Source organism: Tinamus guttatus, unplaced genomic scaffold, assembly GCF_059628265.1.
Source record: "Tinamus guttatus ecotype Peru unplaced genomic scaffold, ASM5962826v1 Tinamus_guttatus_pri_ptg001602l, whole genome shotgun sequence".
Lineage (NCBI taxonomy): Eukaryota > Metazoa > Chordata > Aves > Tinamiformes > Tinamidae > Tinamus > Tinamus guttatus.
The window spans coordinates 3,070,204-3,085,378 of record NW_028290136.1 but is presented as its reverse complement, the minus strand read 5'-3'; the positions used below and the strand labels follow the sequence as shown (position 1 = coordinate 3,085,378).

The following is a 15,175-nucleotide window of genomic DNA, read 5'->3' as shown; positions in this document are numbered from 1 at the left end:
AACACACTGTAAAACTCCATCTTAGAGTAGGCAAGGGAGGTTAACCGTTAAAAACTAAAGAAAGGCTAGATTTTGTCAAGCAACTGTTGGAGAAGTTGCTAAGAAGTATTTTGATATGAGAACCTAATGCTGCACCACATGAATCAATTAACACTTCATAATACCAGCATACACCTTCATATCAAAATGACTTCAAGCTCTTGTGCAAATAACATTTAAATTATTCCCGGGAAACGTTATGCCAGAAATCTCTTACATACATGGAAAAGGAAGTTTACTCTGACGCATTACCACAAGGAATATTTATAGAGGAGGAGAAATGCAGAAGAGGCTTGAACTTAATAATGTAGGGCCATTAATTAGCATCAAATGAAAGAAAAGCAATAAAGCAATTTTGTCACCAATTACTGACAATTTGCCTAAGTACCACCATTAATTTTGGATAATATAACCCCCATAAAATTAAGGGAACAAAACTGCTTAAATCAATATCCCTCGCTAGTCTTTTTCCACTAATTGAACTACTTTAAGGAGCATCAAAAGTTTTTGAAGCCTTTAAATGCATTAATAAAAATGGAAAAACACATGGTTATGATTTCCTATCTGAAAGTGGCTGGCTTTGGCAGGTTTTTTTCTTTTTTTTTTTTTTTTTGTCCTCTTGCTTTCTCTGGCTGAGAATAAGCAAAACAGGGGTGATAAAAGTGTGACTCTTCAGAATCACCAGAGTCACAATAGGTACTGACTTATGTTTTTTCTACATTTTATTTTTTTCTATTTGCATATTTCTCCTTTGGAGAGCCTTTATAAAAGGTATTCTGACGAGGGGCACCAGAAATATCAACGCGTGACAGTCGGACTAAGGGGTCTCCAGCGTTCAGGCCCCGGAGCTGGAGCAGCGAGGGGAGGCAGGAAGGACATTAGCGCCCTGCGCCATGTCCCCAGCCGTCCCTGGCTCCATTCTGGCTCGGAAAAGCCAGGGGCAGCACCAGCAGAAAGTCCAGCATTCCCATCCCGGCTCCCATCGCCCGTTCCGAAGGCAAAGTTTAGCAAAACCCTCGCAAGGCCGGCAAGGGAGGCGCTTGCCCGAGTACCTTCCCCCTCGCCACTCGCCTGCGTTTGCTCACGGGGAAGGACCGAGCCACGCGCTGATAAACACTCGTAAATATTTGGTAAAGGAAATATTTGCGGGACGCCACCGGGCCCACTCCCACCCCGCCAAAAAAACCCGCCTCGCCGGGGAAACTTGGAGCGCTTAATCGGCATCCGTATCAATTTATAACCGCCGGGCGCTGGAGTGCAAATAAACACTGTGAAGGGCTTTGGGCCCACGGAGATAAGATCTCCCTCCGGGGAGGCCGCGGAGCTGCTCCCTGCCTTTGTGCCGACTCCTGGAATGCGCTCGCTTTTCATCCCGCCCTTTGTGTCTGGCGGGCGGCCTCACAGGCAGTGTCTTAAGCCACGCAGGGTCAGGGCAAACAGAGAGCCGCATTCATGGGCAGATCAAGTTTATGTGAGAATCTGCTCCTCCCGTGCCCTCAATTTCCATTTGAATTGTTAATAAAATCTCAGCCTGAAAGCACATGATCCCATCAGTGAGGAAGTCATGCAGAGAATCCTCTAGCTCAGAAAAAAACCCAAAATTTCTTTATCTTTTTCATCCTCCTCCTACATTCGTGGGAATTACGCCATGTAACCACCACCCGCCCGCCGGCCCAACGCCACCCCCTCCTCCAGCACAACACCTGACTGCCAGCCCACGGTTCGCACGGAAAGAAGGGGGGCATAGAAAAACAGGGGAAGGAGACGCACGAGCAACACGCAGAGCGCGACAGCAAAATCGCAACCGCAATAACTGCACCTCCGTCGCCGCTTACAGACTCCCAGACACCTTCGGGCAAAAGGAAACACAGATATTTCTTTTTTTTTTTTTTAGTTAATTTCCAGCAGCTGATAGCACTGGCTGCAAGGCTTTCCCACAGCTCTGTGACACCGCCTGAACTACAGGGCCACGGAGATAATAAAAGGTCACACATAAAGGAAAGAACAGAGCCCTACCCCAATTAACTTGGCCTCCCCATGCAAAAAACTGTACAGGAACAAGAGCCGGTATTTGCTGCAGGCATCAGGCATGCATCTCCTAACCTTGCCACGCTCTAACTGGGCCTCTTGTTTCTTCTGCCTCTGCTCCTCGCAAACTGTTTTAATATTGAACGCTTTTCAGAGGGATGGGCTGATGAATGAAAACATGAATTTCCTGCTTGCCCTTTAAGGTGGGTTAAAGGGGGTGCTGGTAATCAGTTACAAAACAAAAAGCAACACAGAGATTTTACAAACTAAATGTCTTACAGCTCACACCCTGCTTCCTAACCAAGCACCCCCCTTTAGTCCTTTCTCAGAAAACATATTTATTTTTGGAGATTTTTGTTTTTGGAAAGACTAAGGGTATTCAAGTAAAAGCTGCGTGAAACACAACAACCCAGAGAGCTTTCTGCAGTCTGCATTCGCTCCTTGGAGTAGTCCCTGGGACTAACAAAAAACTGCACTAAACATATGACGGAATTCAAAATCTTGCGAGTCTGACTCCTGCCTGCTCCTGGCCCCAGCCTCTGCTCCCTCCTCCTCCTCTCCAAACATCTAGATGTTTCTGTTTGGAACAGCCATGGGAAGAAAATAGCTTTACGGAAGCAGTCTGGGACCAATCCTGCCCAGCACTGCACTCCAGCTGCCCCTTCTGCCCATGACAATAAGCTCTGCTCCGAGGAAGGACGGGGCTCAGACTACAAGCTCCTGCAAAAGGGGTCAGACCTGAGACCTCTGAGCAGGGCCGGGCTGAATCACTGCTGAGGATCATTAGAATATTACTGATTAAAAAATAATGCAAATATTGGAAGGTTCTGCTGGTTAGGACCGGCGGGCATTACAAGACTGCGTACAGAATCCATTGCATGTTACACTCGTGCAAAATCCCTAAGGGATCTTTTGTGGCAGGTGTTTCCCGTGGACATTTTTAGCACAGTATGGAACAGTTTCTGTTCTAGGCTCGACTTTACACATTTGTAGCAAGAGCTGGTTGAATCGCTCATTGAGAAACGTAACCAGTAGACTGAGCTCTTAAATCTGTTCACCAGGTGCCTGCAAATAGGTCATGGGTGTTATTAATTACTTCGTTAGTCACAAGTCCTTGAACAATGTGTGCAAACATGTTTGACCCTATGACAGAATTTTAAAGCGGCTGATAGGAACAATCACTATTCGTTATTTGCGACGCGTGACCGCTCACTTAATTCACTAAATAGTGCTCTCTTTTCCTGACTGGAGAGCCCAACCTGTGGAGACAAGAGCCCCGTCTGCTTTCTTGTTAATTCTCCACAAATGCTTGTAATTGCTGAAGGAATCTAATTTCAGATCAGTTTAAATGCTTTGTTCAGAGGGGACCTGCAACATGACTGCCCTTGCAAATACTTGTTGCATTTAGCTTTTTTTCCCACAGAATGACTGGTGAACATTCAGGGATTGGACTTGATGCTACGATTATTTCACGAGCCGCACTGGGAGAAGAGAAAGAGTAGATAATTTCATTAAACTAGTTAGTAGGTACACACACAGAGAACACATTCATTGCTCTACAGAAGTTGCCATTTCTATGTACCAAATAACTAGGTGACAAGATGCTTGCAAGGTCTTTTTTATCCAAATGTCCTTCTGTCCATTTTGTCCAAATGCCTTTATATTGAGAGAACTCTTGTTCCTTCTTTGTACAGTCATCCTCTTTTCATTCAAATACCTCCTTAAAACTCCTTTCTCATGGACAGCTTATTGATGCTCACTCATATTTTATGGATACAGTGACAGCTGCCATATCTGAGCACTAACTACAACAACGGAGAGCAACTGCAAAGCAGAAGAATGTTCATTAAAGTCAGACCAGAACGACCATTCAGTGTGCACGTGGATACAAAGGGGAGCTGAACCTCATAGCAGGAAGTTGCATAAAAATGATGTATCATATGTATATATATATATACACCTATCTATTAAGATAGGTATATATAGGATATCTATTTTGAACCTCTATATAAAGACCACTGGAAGATTTTTGTACAATTCCCTCTTAATTAAAAGATATATTATTACAACTAGCTAAAATTCTAAAATTCCACCAACTCATATAAGTATTTTTTTTCTTTTTGAAATATTCTATCGTTATTCTCCCCCAAATAATAGGAATATTAACATTTGTGGCCTTTATCCAATTTAAAAAGCACATCTAACAGGATTTTGCTCCAAAATAAAGCTAAGTAGAAAAAGAAGAAAAAAAGAAAGAAGAAAACATTGACCTCCTTTGCTGAATGAGAAATTTGGACTAAAATGTAGATTTGATTCAGGAAAATTCTCACTTATTTCCTTCTGGGAGGTTAAGGTATACACCTGAGGTTGCTGAACTGTCAAAAACATAAAATTCTGGAATTAAACTGGTATCTTCCAAGTTCTAGCTGAATGCCTTAAGTAAACAGTCAGCTTGCCTCAGGACCTACTTGCTTTCTAATTCGTGCTATATATACATGTTCTGGGTACATGTATTCTCTCTGACTTTGAAAGTTACAAGGGGTTTGATGTTTAAGGTGTTTTTTTTTTTTTTTTTTTGGAATAGTATACCCTAAATGTCCACATTAATAATTTAAGCATCAGCCAGTAGAAAGCCCTTTTGAATTTTTGAGAGTCTGTTACCAGTATCGTAACAATTACCTGTCTTACTTCTTGAGTTGTTGAACTGTTTTCTACAACATAGTAAGATCTCCTATGGATATACCACGATAAAACATCAAGATAATGCTTATTCACTCACTTTAAATCATGCACTTACAGTACTGCAACAACATTCTCTAAAATGTTAACATTAACCATTGTTTTGTCACATTACAGGCTGATAAACAAACACCAATTCTTGAGGAAATGAATGTAACCAAGGCACACAGCCAACAAACTTATATTTCAGTAAAATCTAAAGCAATCTGAACAACAGTACAGTATGACTCCGCTCCTTTTAAAGCAAAAGCAAGCAGAAAAGACTACAAAAATGTTCCTATCTGATCTTTTTTTCCACCTCAAGAGTGCATAAATGCAAATGAAAATTTACATGAAGAGGTTGTGAATTTCCATAAGTTTTGGAAAAATGAGCATGCTTCAAAGTCAGAACTACTTATCTAGGTCATCCTGATCTTACCTAGTGTGTGCCATTGCTGACTTGTACTTGCATGAGCTTGCTAACTGTCCTAGATTATGCAGTGTTCTTATAACGTAAACAACATGATCTATGAATTTGAATGCAGATCCCTTGAAATGAGATTAAAGATTTAGTTAAATCATACCTTCACCTTCCCTTTGGCAAGGGCACATATTTTGAATATCATTACTTGCTGCAAAATCACTGCCACACAAGCTAAATTTTATAAAATATTTCTCATTGCAGAAATATGCATTTGCACTTCTTTGAGTGCTGGCAATAAAAAGCACAGTTCGACTTTTGTTTTTAAGGTGATACTCAGCCTGTAGAATAAAACTTCTACATACTACATTTGAAAATACAATTCTTCACTTACGTTATCAAAACTTACATTAATGGCATTAGGATTAGATTTCAAAGTTTTGTTTCTTCTCTAAATATTTTATTTTACTTTCTGTTGCTATCTTAAAACAACAACAACAAAAACTCTCCTACAAATCCTCCATGAGCGCTCAGCTGCAAATATATCAGAAAACACGTTTTCTTCGTTTTCTTTTTCTAAGATGTATAAAACCCAGGACCTTCTTTTATTGGTTCCCAAGGCCGTTTATAAAAACCTAGAGAACAGCTAGTGCTGCAATGCTGGGGAAAACCAATACCGATGTATCTGAGAAGATGTCAGCCAGCCTCCTGGTCTGCACTGTCTCATCAACTACCTCAGGCAAAAGCAAACAAACAAACAAACAAAATCCCTCCCCAAACAAACAAAAATGCGGCCTCTTCCTACCCTGCGTGTCAGCCTGCAAGTCCGCCCAGCCTGGGCTGCAGAGCCGCACGCTCCTGAAGAGCCTCCTTGCACAGGCCCTCCTAGGCACAACTGGAGCCTGATGGCTTGAGAAATCTGGTTAAAAATATGTGACTCTTTATTCAAATGGCATCAAAATCCCAAACTTAGGGTTAGTTCATTGAAGCATCTGATAATTATTTAACTCAATATACCTATCTCCCCTTGAGGATCTAGGTCTCTGTGACAACAAAAAACCCTGAACGGCTGAATTCAGAGAGATTCCCATTTGGCATAGTAACTTCCTACCCTTTCAAAGGTCCTATATTATCTTTAACTTTTGCTGTGATGAAAAGGCAAAGGTGGAAATTTGTGAGAGTGTAGGCATCTTCAACGAAAAAGCTTTACATTCCCTCATTTTTAAATCTCACTACTGCAAAGCAGTTCTGTCTTGTCTGTGATATATTACATAGAGTATTTTCAAAGGAGTTCATTAAATTATCTCAAAATTAGCAGATAAAATCAATATGCCTTTACACTCAACAGTGACGGGACAAGGACAATCACCAAGATGCATAAAGCTGATTTTCTGAAGCTTGAAAAAGAAGCCCAGGGTAGTTGAGTGGTTTTCATGAGAGCAAGCTGGCAGTGGAAGATGGTAGGAAACTAACGAGTGCTTGGCAACACTCGCTGTTCAGGTACCTACCAGAAGGTAAGCAGGGCAATCCCATCTGGATGAGGCTGGAAGGCTCCCCTGTCCTAATGGGGGCTGCCCGCAGAAAAGTGGCAAGGAATGCCAGGTATCAAATGTAGAGGAATATTCCACTTCTAACGTGATAAAAGTAATGCAGGAAGCAAAAGGCTACAGTAAGGAGTGTGGGGCATATCCCTGCTCGACGCTGCCCCACTGCCAGCTTCCGCTTTGCCTGCAGCTCTCTGTGGCGAGCACGGCAGCAGCCACCACCACCACCTGAAGAAACACAACAAACCATGGCCTGCTGCCCTCCTGCTGCTGCACCTCGCCAGGGAAACCCCGAGAGGCTAAGGGGGCTGCCACGGAGCACGGCTGAACGCGTGACCTTCACTGAACGGGCAGTTCTACCTCACAGGGCTCCTCACGGTTACTTACAGCAACATCGGCTTTGCGGTTCCTCTTTGGGAACATCTTTTGAAACTATCAAGAATCTCAGGAAATATCTGAAAGAATTTTGTGATAGCAGAAACTCCATAACCACATGATTAAGGTAGAAGTAAGCAAAGTTAATGCGATTAATCAAAACTGGACTTAATAGGTGCGGTATGAAACAAGATTACGTGATAAATCCCTTTTTTATTGCAATGTTTAGAAAGGAAGCAAAAGGAGGAAAGATACAATAAAATAGTCCATCTAGTTAAAAGCTCAAATAAATAGAAGTAACACACCAAGAAATGGCTGCACCACAAATTGTTCAAGTTAAATGACTGCATAAATCTGAGAAGTTAAAGTAAATAAATGTAAATAAAAGTACATAAGATTTGTAAATTAAATCAGAAAATTGTGTTTAATTCCAAAGGGAACAGTGTGTGCCAGAATATTGAGTTATACATTGCTTTATTGAAGAGTAGGTCAAGATCTTATCAGCTCTATTATGAGGAATGTCAATAAAACACTGTGTGATGATAAAATGTTTAATTAAAAATGAACATTGTGCAACATACGAACTCTTTGTATTATACAGAAGAGGAGTCAAATGTATTATGTTCTCTGAGTTACAAATTGCACTGAATCCTTTCTTCCCCATCAAATGCTCTTATCCTTGTGAAATCTTGAATTAGCAACAAAAAATTATTTATATTGGCTCCTTTGCGAATTAGTTTAGGATTATCTACCTCCAGGGCACTTCAAATACTTTGAAAATCTGGGACGATGGTGATGAGAACATTAGGGTCTTGTTCTTGATATCCTTCACGTTGAATTAGTAGTGTCCTTGGAAAGCTAATTGCCAAAGCAAAGGTTTAATACTTCATTAATTCAGTGTGTGGATCAAAAAGTAACAGGAGCTAGAATGATTATTTTTTATTATTATTCATATTCTTAACTACACATGCATATGGCATCCATGTTTTAAAGACATCTAACTAAAACAGAGAAGGCAACAAGCCATAGCACTGAGAAGAGAATGCAGAATTAAATCCAGCAACATGCCTGGTAGACAGACATTACGTTTTATCCATGGTAAAAGTCCCCTTCAACCCATCCCCTCTTCAGTACTAACTATTTCAAATTCACATTCAGCATTTTATATTTGGTCCCAATTCCAAAGCATCAGTGGTTGCCATTAAGAAAATATCCCAGGGTCAGAAAATGTTCTGGTGCAGCATTTATGTTTCAGAAAACAATTTTAATGCAATCTTCGCTTGATCTGTACAATGGTGGGAGGACAGTAAAGCAAGTGCAATTAACTAGAACATCAGCTCAGGGGAAAGAATAATTATGTAGCAGAAGAATTCAGAATTCATAAAACGTGTTATAAGGCATGAATGACCTGTTAGTGACATACGCGCCAACTATAGGAGAGTGAGAGCCCAATATTTATTACTTAAAGTGTCTAATATTTATTACTTAAAGTGAGAATAATATTTAAAAATCACCTTTCCATCCATGAGGGAAAAATAAACTTAGCAAATCATGAACACCTGGAAAATCCACAATGGACTCAAGGAAAGAGTTTGTGATTCCAGAAATTGGTGATATTAAAGACCTACTAAGTAACCTGGTCTTTCCTCTCAAAATCCAGGTTTCTTTCCTGCAGTCCTTTTTATAGCCTTCAGCAAGCAGGATAGATTTCTTTTGTGTCTTACCTATAGAATTGCCAGCCCGTCCTTTGGGAAATTTTTCCAAAGTCCTTTCTCTGTTTTTATCAGATAGTATTTCCTGAGAATCAGCCTATAATTACCTCTAAGAATACCATCCTATTTAAGGAGAGAAAAACATATGTACAGAAATATGTTTTCCTCTGAGCACTGAATCCCACAAATCAACTACAAATAAACTTTAATAACAGGCAATTATTACCTAAGAAGCAGATTTGGTAGTAATATTAAAAACTGAGTCCTCGGAGGAGGTCTAGTTAGAGGCACGAATAGAGGAAATATTTCATAAGGAGCCAGCAGAGATTCCCAGGGTCATGGCCTAGCCGAAGTTACCAGAAAAACTCCTGTTGATTTTAGTGGGGCCAGGATATCATCTCCATATTTTTATTCATAGTATTTCATCACAAGAGGAGGTCAAAAATGAAGCATTATGAAGCAAGGTGACTATAATTCATCATGTTTTCTCCCACTGAAAGAGCCAAGACCTCTCCCTGAACTCCAATGTAGGCAAATTAGTTCCACATGTCAGATACCAACCATAATATTTTCCCATTTGGTACACAATTAGGAGATGCAGTACAGCATATAACAATTAATACATCTCTTTTTATGAGATAATGAATGGCAGAAGAACTCAGGAAAGACACTGCTCTCTTGAAAGAGGTTAGTTACTAACCCATGAAGTAGGAAAAGCAATCAATGGAAGAAAAAAAGAAAACAGATAAATCAGGCCCTCTCATGTCCTACATCCTGCTACTGGTTGCCTTACTTGCTTCAATTCAACTCTTTTCCTTTCTGTTTTTCAAGTACTTCAGTTTACAACATGCCCCTTACACCATTTCTGTCACATCTCAATCTAAGATGATGATCTTTCAAAACACTAACTGAATTACTTCAGTTTTATGGTGCCTTGCAATCTAATATATAAGATACAACTTGTCAGCCCAGGCAGCTGGCGCATCGCACATGCCCTGAGGTATCCTGCCAAGGGCTCAGCTGCCACTCCAGATGGCTGCGGGTCTCCTGCAGGCAGCGTGTCATATTTGTCAGTCCCATGTTTAAGTAATAAACTCTCACCTCAATATGTCTTTTACCAGTGAGAAAATAGTAAACTGGAACCAATATCTTTAGGCAGTAGCCCTGTTCACAGAATTACAGAACCACAAATGGTTGAGGTTGGAAGGGACCTCTAGAGATCATCTAGTCCAACCCCCCTGCTCCAGCAGGGACACCCCGAGCACATAGCACAGGGTGACATCCAGGCCGGATTTGAAGATCTCCAGAGGAGACTCCACAACCTCTCTGGGCAGCCTGTTCCAGGGCTCTGTCACCCTCACAGGAAAGAAGTTCTTCCTCACATGGAGGTGGAACTTCTTGTGCTTCAGCTTGCACCCATTACCCCTTGCCCTGTCACTGTCCACCAGCAAGAAAAGTTTGGCCCCATCCTCCCTACATTTTCCTCTCAGGTATTTGTACACGTTGATTAGATCCCCTCTCAATGTTCTCTTCTCTAGGCTAAACAGGCCCAGCTCACTTAGTCTTTCCTTGTAAGATAGATGCTCCAGTCCCCTAATCTTTGTCATTCTACACTGGACCCTCTCTGGAAGCTCCACGTCCCTCTTGTACTGGGGAGCCCAGAACTGCACCCAATACTCCAGGTGCAGCCTCTCCAGAGCTGAGTAGAGGGGCAGGATCCCCTCCCTTGACCTGATGGCAACGCTCATCCTGATGCAGGCCAGGATCCCATTGGACTTCTTGGCCACAAGGGCACATTGCTGATTCATGGTTAACTTGTTGTCAACCAGGACTCCCAAGTCACTCTCTGTGGAGCTGCTTTCCAGCAGGTCAACCCCTAGTCTGTACTGGTGCCTGGGGTTATTCCTCCCCAGGTGCAGGACCCTGCACTTGTCCTTGTAGAACCTCAAGAGGTTCTTCTCTGCCCAACTCTCCTTCCTCTCGAGGTCTTTCTGAATGGCAGCACAGCCCTCCGGAGCATCAGCCACTCCTCCCAGTTTGGTGTCATCTGCAAACTTGCTGAGGGTGCACTCTGTGCCCTCGCCCAAGTCATTGATGGACAAGTTGAACAGCACTGGGCCCAGTACTGACCCCTGCTGGACACGACTGGCCACAGGCCTCCAACTAGACTTGGCAATATTCAATACCCTGTACTCTGGCCAGGGAGGATGTGAACAAATATCAGGCAAATGTTTCCCCAAATCACTCACATGAAACTATTTTATCGGTGAGAACACAGGCTACAGAGTAGAAGTTTAGATGTATTATTACTGACAGAACAGGCACATGGGTTACAGAGTATACTTTCAACTCACAAGATGCCTGAGTATACATTAGAAGAAAGCTATGAGACAAATTAAAGCATTATAACACAGTACAACACTTGGGTGCATCAACAGCTCTGTCAGGTAGATACCAACACCCTGGAATACACCAGAATTGATGACAAATTGAGGTGAAGTCAAAATTGGTAACCAAAACATTGTCTTTCAACACCTGTCCCTTCCATTATTGTTGTTTTGAAATTATCCTTCAGGATTTGCTCACCACAGAACTCTTTCTAAACCAAAGTTTAGTCCTCAGTCCTAAACTTTTCATACATATTCTGCTTTGACTTCCCAGATTTGCTCTTTCTAGCTCGTTTTTTGCAACACCAAATCAAAAAAAAAAAAAAAGACAAGGAAGTGAGGTGTTATACAAACACATTGAATAAGAAAGATCTTGAAATGTACAGAACTTATTTAAATAAACAGACTTCAAGCAAAAAAAGATACACCAAGAAAGAAGACAGAAGCACAGAAAGCACAGGAGAACAGTACCTTTAAAGTATGTTTAAACAGAAAAAATGTGTGACAAAGTTATTAGCATTATAAAGCAGGTTTAATACTTTCACTAAAAAGGCCTGCATCTAGCCAGTACCTCTGCATTTTGTTTTCCTACTGCTATTTCAATGGTCTTTGCACACACCACAAAGTTCATAAAGTTCATCCATAAAGCCATAAAGTTCATCAATTATAGAAATTATTGATCATACAGGCATGATTTTTTTCTCACAAGCAGTAACAGCAATTCAAATACATCATTTTGTTTCCTAGTTTCTATTCTGGATAATAAATTCTGATCTCTTTCCCTGCAGTGCAATGGTGCTACCTTAATCCTTCTGCCGACAGTTTTAGAGGTAAAAACGAACAGCAGCAGCAATAAATGTGAAGCTGGTTACCTTTCTCCAAACTTTAGGAGTCTTAAAATACCCATTCAACTTCATTTCTATTAGGCAGAAAAGTAACTATACATAATTTCGCCAATCCTGCACTTACAAGGAAGAAGGAAACATACCTTATTCCAAGAGATCTCTTCCGCTCTCCTGGATTAGTCAGCGTCGCATGTGGCATCAACAAAGGACTTGGGCATTGTATTAGACAGAAGTTGACAGTTACAGACCTGTAACACAGATAAAGCACAGTTCTTTCACAAACCGTGAACCTTTTAAAACTCTATTGTGCAATGCAAAAATTAATGTTGCTCAATTCATCCATATTAGGTCTGCTCCATTTTACAAGGAAAAAAAGAAAAAAGAAATAAAAAGAGACTTGCAAACCTCAACTTGAAACCTTGAATTTAAGCTATGTTTTATATCCCAGGGTATTTATCATCAGTAATCTTAATCCAATTAAAAATATCAGAAAGTGCGTATCTGATTTTCGCCACTTAGAAGTAAAAATACTGTTACCTTGGCGAATGAGCCTTCTTCTCTTTGCAACAAATGTGGTACACGGTAGAAAGTGGAACACCATGGAAACAGTTACTGCAGTAATTGCAGAGGTGTGAATGTTAAGTATTCTATGTGCAAGGGAGCTGAAGGGCTCTGTCTCTATTGAAATGAAGATCATACTTTGGGAATTTCATTAATGCTTCTGGATAATGCAGGAGTCAAAGTGGACTTCCCTTCCTACACTTGCATGGATTTGTCTGCAACCAGTTTGAGTACACACAGCAAAAGGAAGTGCAGGAGGAGTCAATAATAATTAAGGAAGTAGCTGATACCACAGAAAATACAAACCCAGCGAGTAGAAAATACATAGAGAATTTAAAAGCCACTATTTTGGGGCATTTACTTTTCCATCGGCAGATTTTTACCCAAATTCAAGATGGCCTGTAAACAGCTTGTAACTTCAACAGAGTGACAAACAAATCCACAAGAGACAAATTTAACCCTTTACTGTATGTCACCAATGACTTTATTTATCCTCTAGCCTCTCTGATCAAAGCAGTAGAACTCTAGCACCCAATTCTAAATAAAGATATGCAGGCCACAGTTGAAGTATATCATTTCAGGACAACAAGAAAAGGCCTTGCGAAAATCTTTAAGAGTTTGAAGTTCTTTCAGCAAATGAAGACAGAAAATACATATTTGTATTATTTCATATTAAGAAATTTAGAACCAAGGGGCTACTTCCAGAATGCAGATAAAACATTTTCTTTATAATTAAATAGTTATTCCTCCAAGGCAAACTTACTTTTCAACTTGAATACAAATTTTAGCTGCCCAAAAATACAATAAAATTGATCCCAACACTGCATGCATTCCTTTCATTACCCTTAAGTGCTGTATTATGTCTCTGTGTTTATAGCATGTGGATAGCTACTTATCTGGATACACAGATTATCCTATCTGAATACCTCTACATACCAGACTAAACCTCAAGTGACCCATGGGTCAAAATGTGAGCCATGCACATGCTGTAGATGAGCTGCTACAAAGAAATACACCAGCTTGGCATGTTTCTCATCAGTTTTACTGGCCTAGACAAAAACCCAAAGTGGATAAAGTTACCGGGTTTCAAATAGTTTTTGTGTAATGTTGATGACACTTGAAATATAGATATGATGCAGTCAGGCCCTGACGTTATTTGGGTTTGCTTTTTGTACGTGTGTGTGTGTGTTTGTAATGCTGCCTATGGAATACCCTGGAATTTCAATCCCTCAACTGGTTTGTTATTTCTGCAGTAGCATAGTATTCTCCTTCCCTTCACATAGTTTCCACTTGGTGTAAAAACAGTGGCTACTTTGCAGATGTCACACCACATCCCTATTCATTTTCACAGAGGTAGTCAGTCTTACTAACAGGCATAGACTAACCTGAAACATGGCCTACTGTCCTAAAAAAAAAAAAAAAAAACAGGGCTATGTGCTTAAAGGGTGAACATTTATGCAGAACACTGGACTCAAATTCAGCGGTGCCAAGGAAGTCAGACCAGGTATGTTGAAATAGGGAGCTGCCACCACACTTTATTGCTCAACATTTAATACAGAAATAATGAGGACAAATTTTAGTCTATAAAATAGATTAAATAAGTTAGCGACTTGGTCCTGTGCTATTTCTTCTTCGGGTGGCATCTCTTCAGTAAGATGCTCACCAGAGATGTGCCTGAAGAACTGGGTGAGGGTGCTGGTGTTCTTTTAAAAGAGCAGCTTTCCAAAGCATGCAGAAAAGAAGCAAACGACACAGGTCTGTCCAAAAAAATAGGACAAACAGGAAAAAAAAACAGTGTACATTGTGTACATTGCTGAAGAGTCATTGCTAGGCTGGACAGAAAGCACAAGGCTCTTCCCCCTTTCCAAGGATTGGCAGGGAAGACCCACAAAATCAATGCAAAGAATGGTAACATTCACTGCTGTCTCAGTAAAGGTAACTGATTTTACAACTTCTACAATAAAGAATATTTTTTACACTTTAATTAGCATCTCAGTATTTATATATAACCACAGTGCAAACTGCACAGTCTTTCATGATTGTTAATTATAAACATTTTGGCATTACAAAATTTCAATAGAACAGATCCTGCCCTACCTACAGAAGAAAAAGAAATAGTTTAGGAATAGAAATAAAATTTTTCTTCATAAACAAAATGAATGTTTTATGTGCTATTAATAGGTCTTGGATTTTCAATATTTCATTACAATGCAATGTGGTCCCATTCCAGATTCAGAACTGACTTGACACAATGTCTTAACTGATCCCTGATCTCTGCCTACTCCTGGCTGACACGTCCCAGCATTAATTGATTATGGAAAGCACCAGCTTTTCTCATTTCTATTATTATTTACTTATTTATTTGTATTTCCTATGAACATTAAAAACATCGCCTACAAACCATGAGTCCTGAATTATATCATCATCATATTGTTATATGCTTGAATAGGGTTATTCTTAATATGAGGCAACCCAGCAGTTGGATTTGTCCATTCACAGTAGAGGGCCTTCCCTCTCAGAAAGGACTACAAATTCAAGGTTGGTC

The 15,175-nt window shown here is 40.4% G+C and overlaps 1 long non-coding RNA gene across 3 annotated transcripts in view; it reads right to left on the bottom strand.

Annotated features, from left to right (window-relative positions):
* Window positions 1-15,175, bottom strand: part of LOC148590197 (uncharacterized) — a 272,918-nt gene that overhangs the window by 166,219 nt on the left and 91,524 nt on the right. For 2 of the 3 annotated variants that reach the window (XR_015914349.1, XR_015914348.1), the window contains exon 3: window positions 12,226-12,317. The exons of the other annotated variant lie outside the window; for it this stretch is intronic. This is a non-coding gene — a long non-coding RNA (uncharacterized LOC148590197). Of the gene's footprint in view, window positions 1-12,225; window positions 12,318-15,175 lie in introns of those variants that run through there. 3 annotated transcript variants of the gene reach the window in all.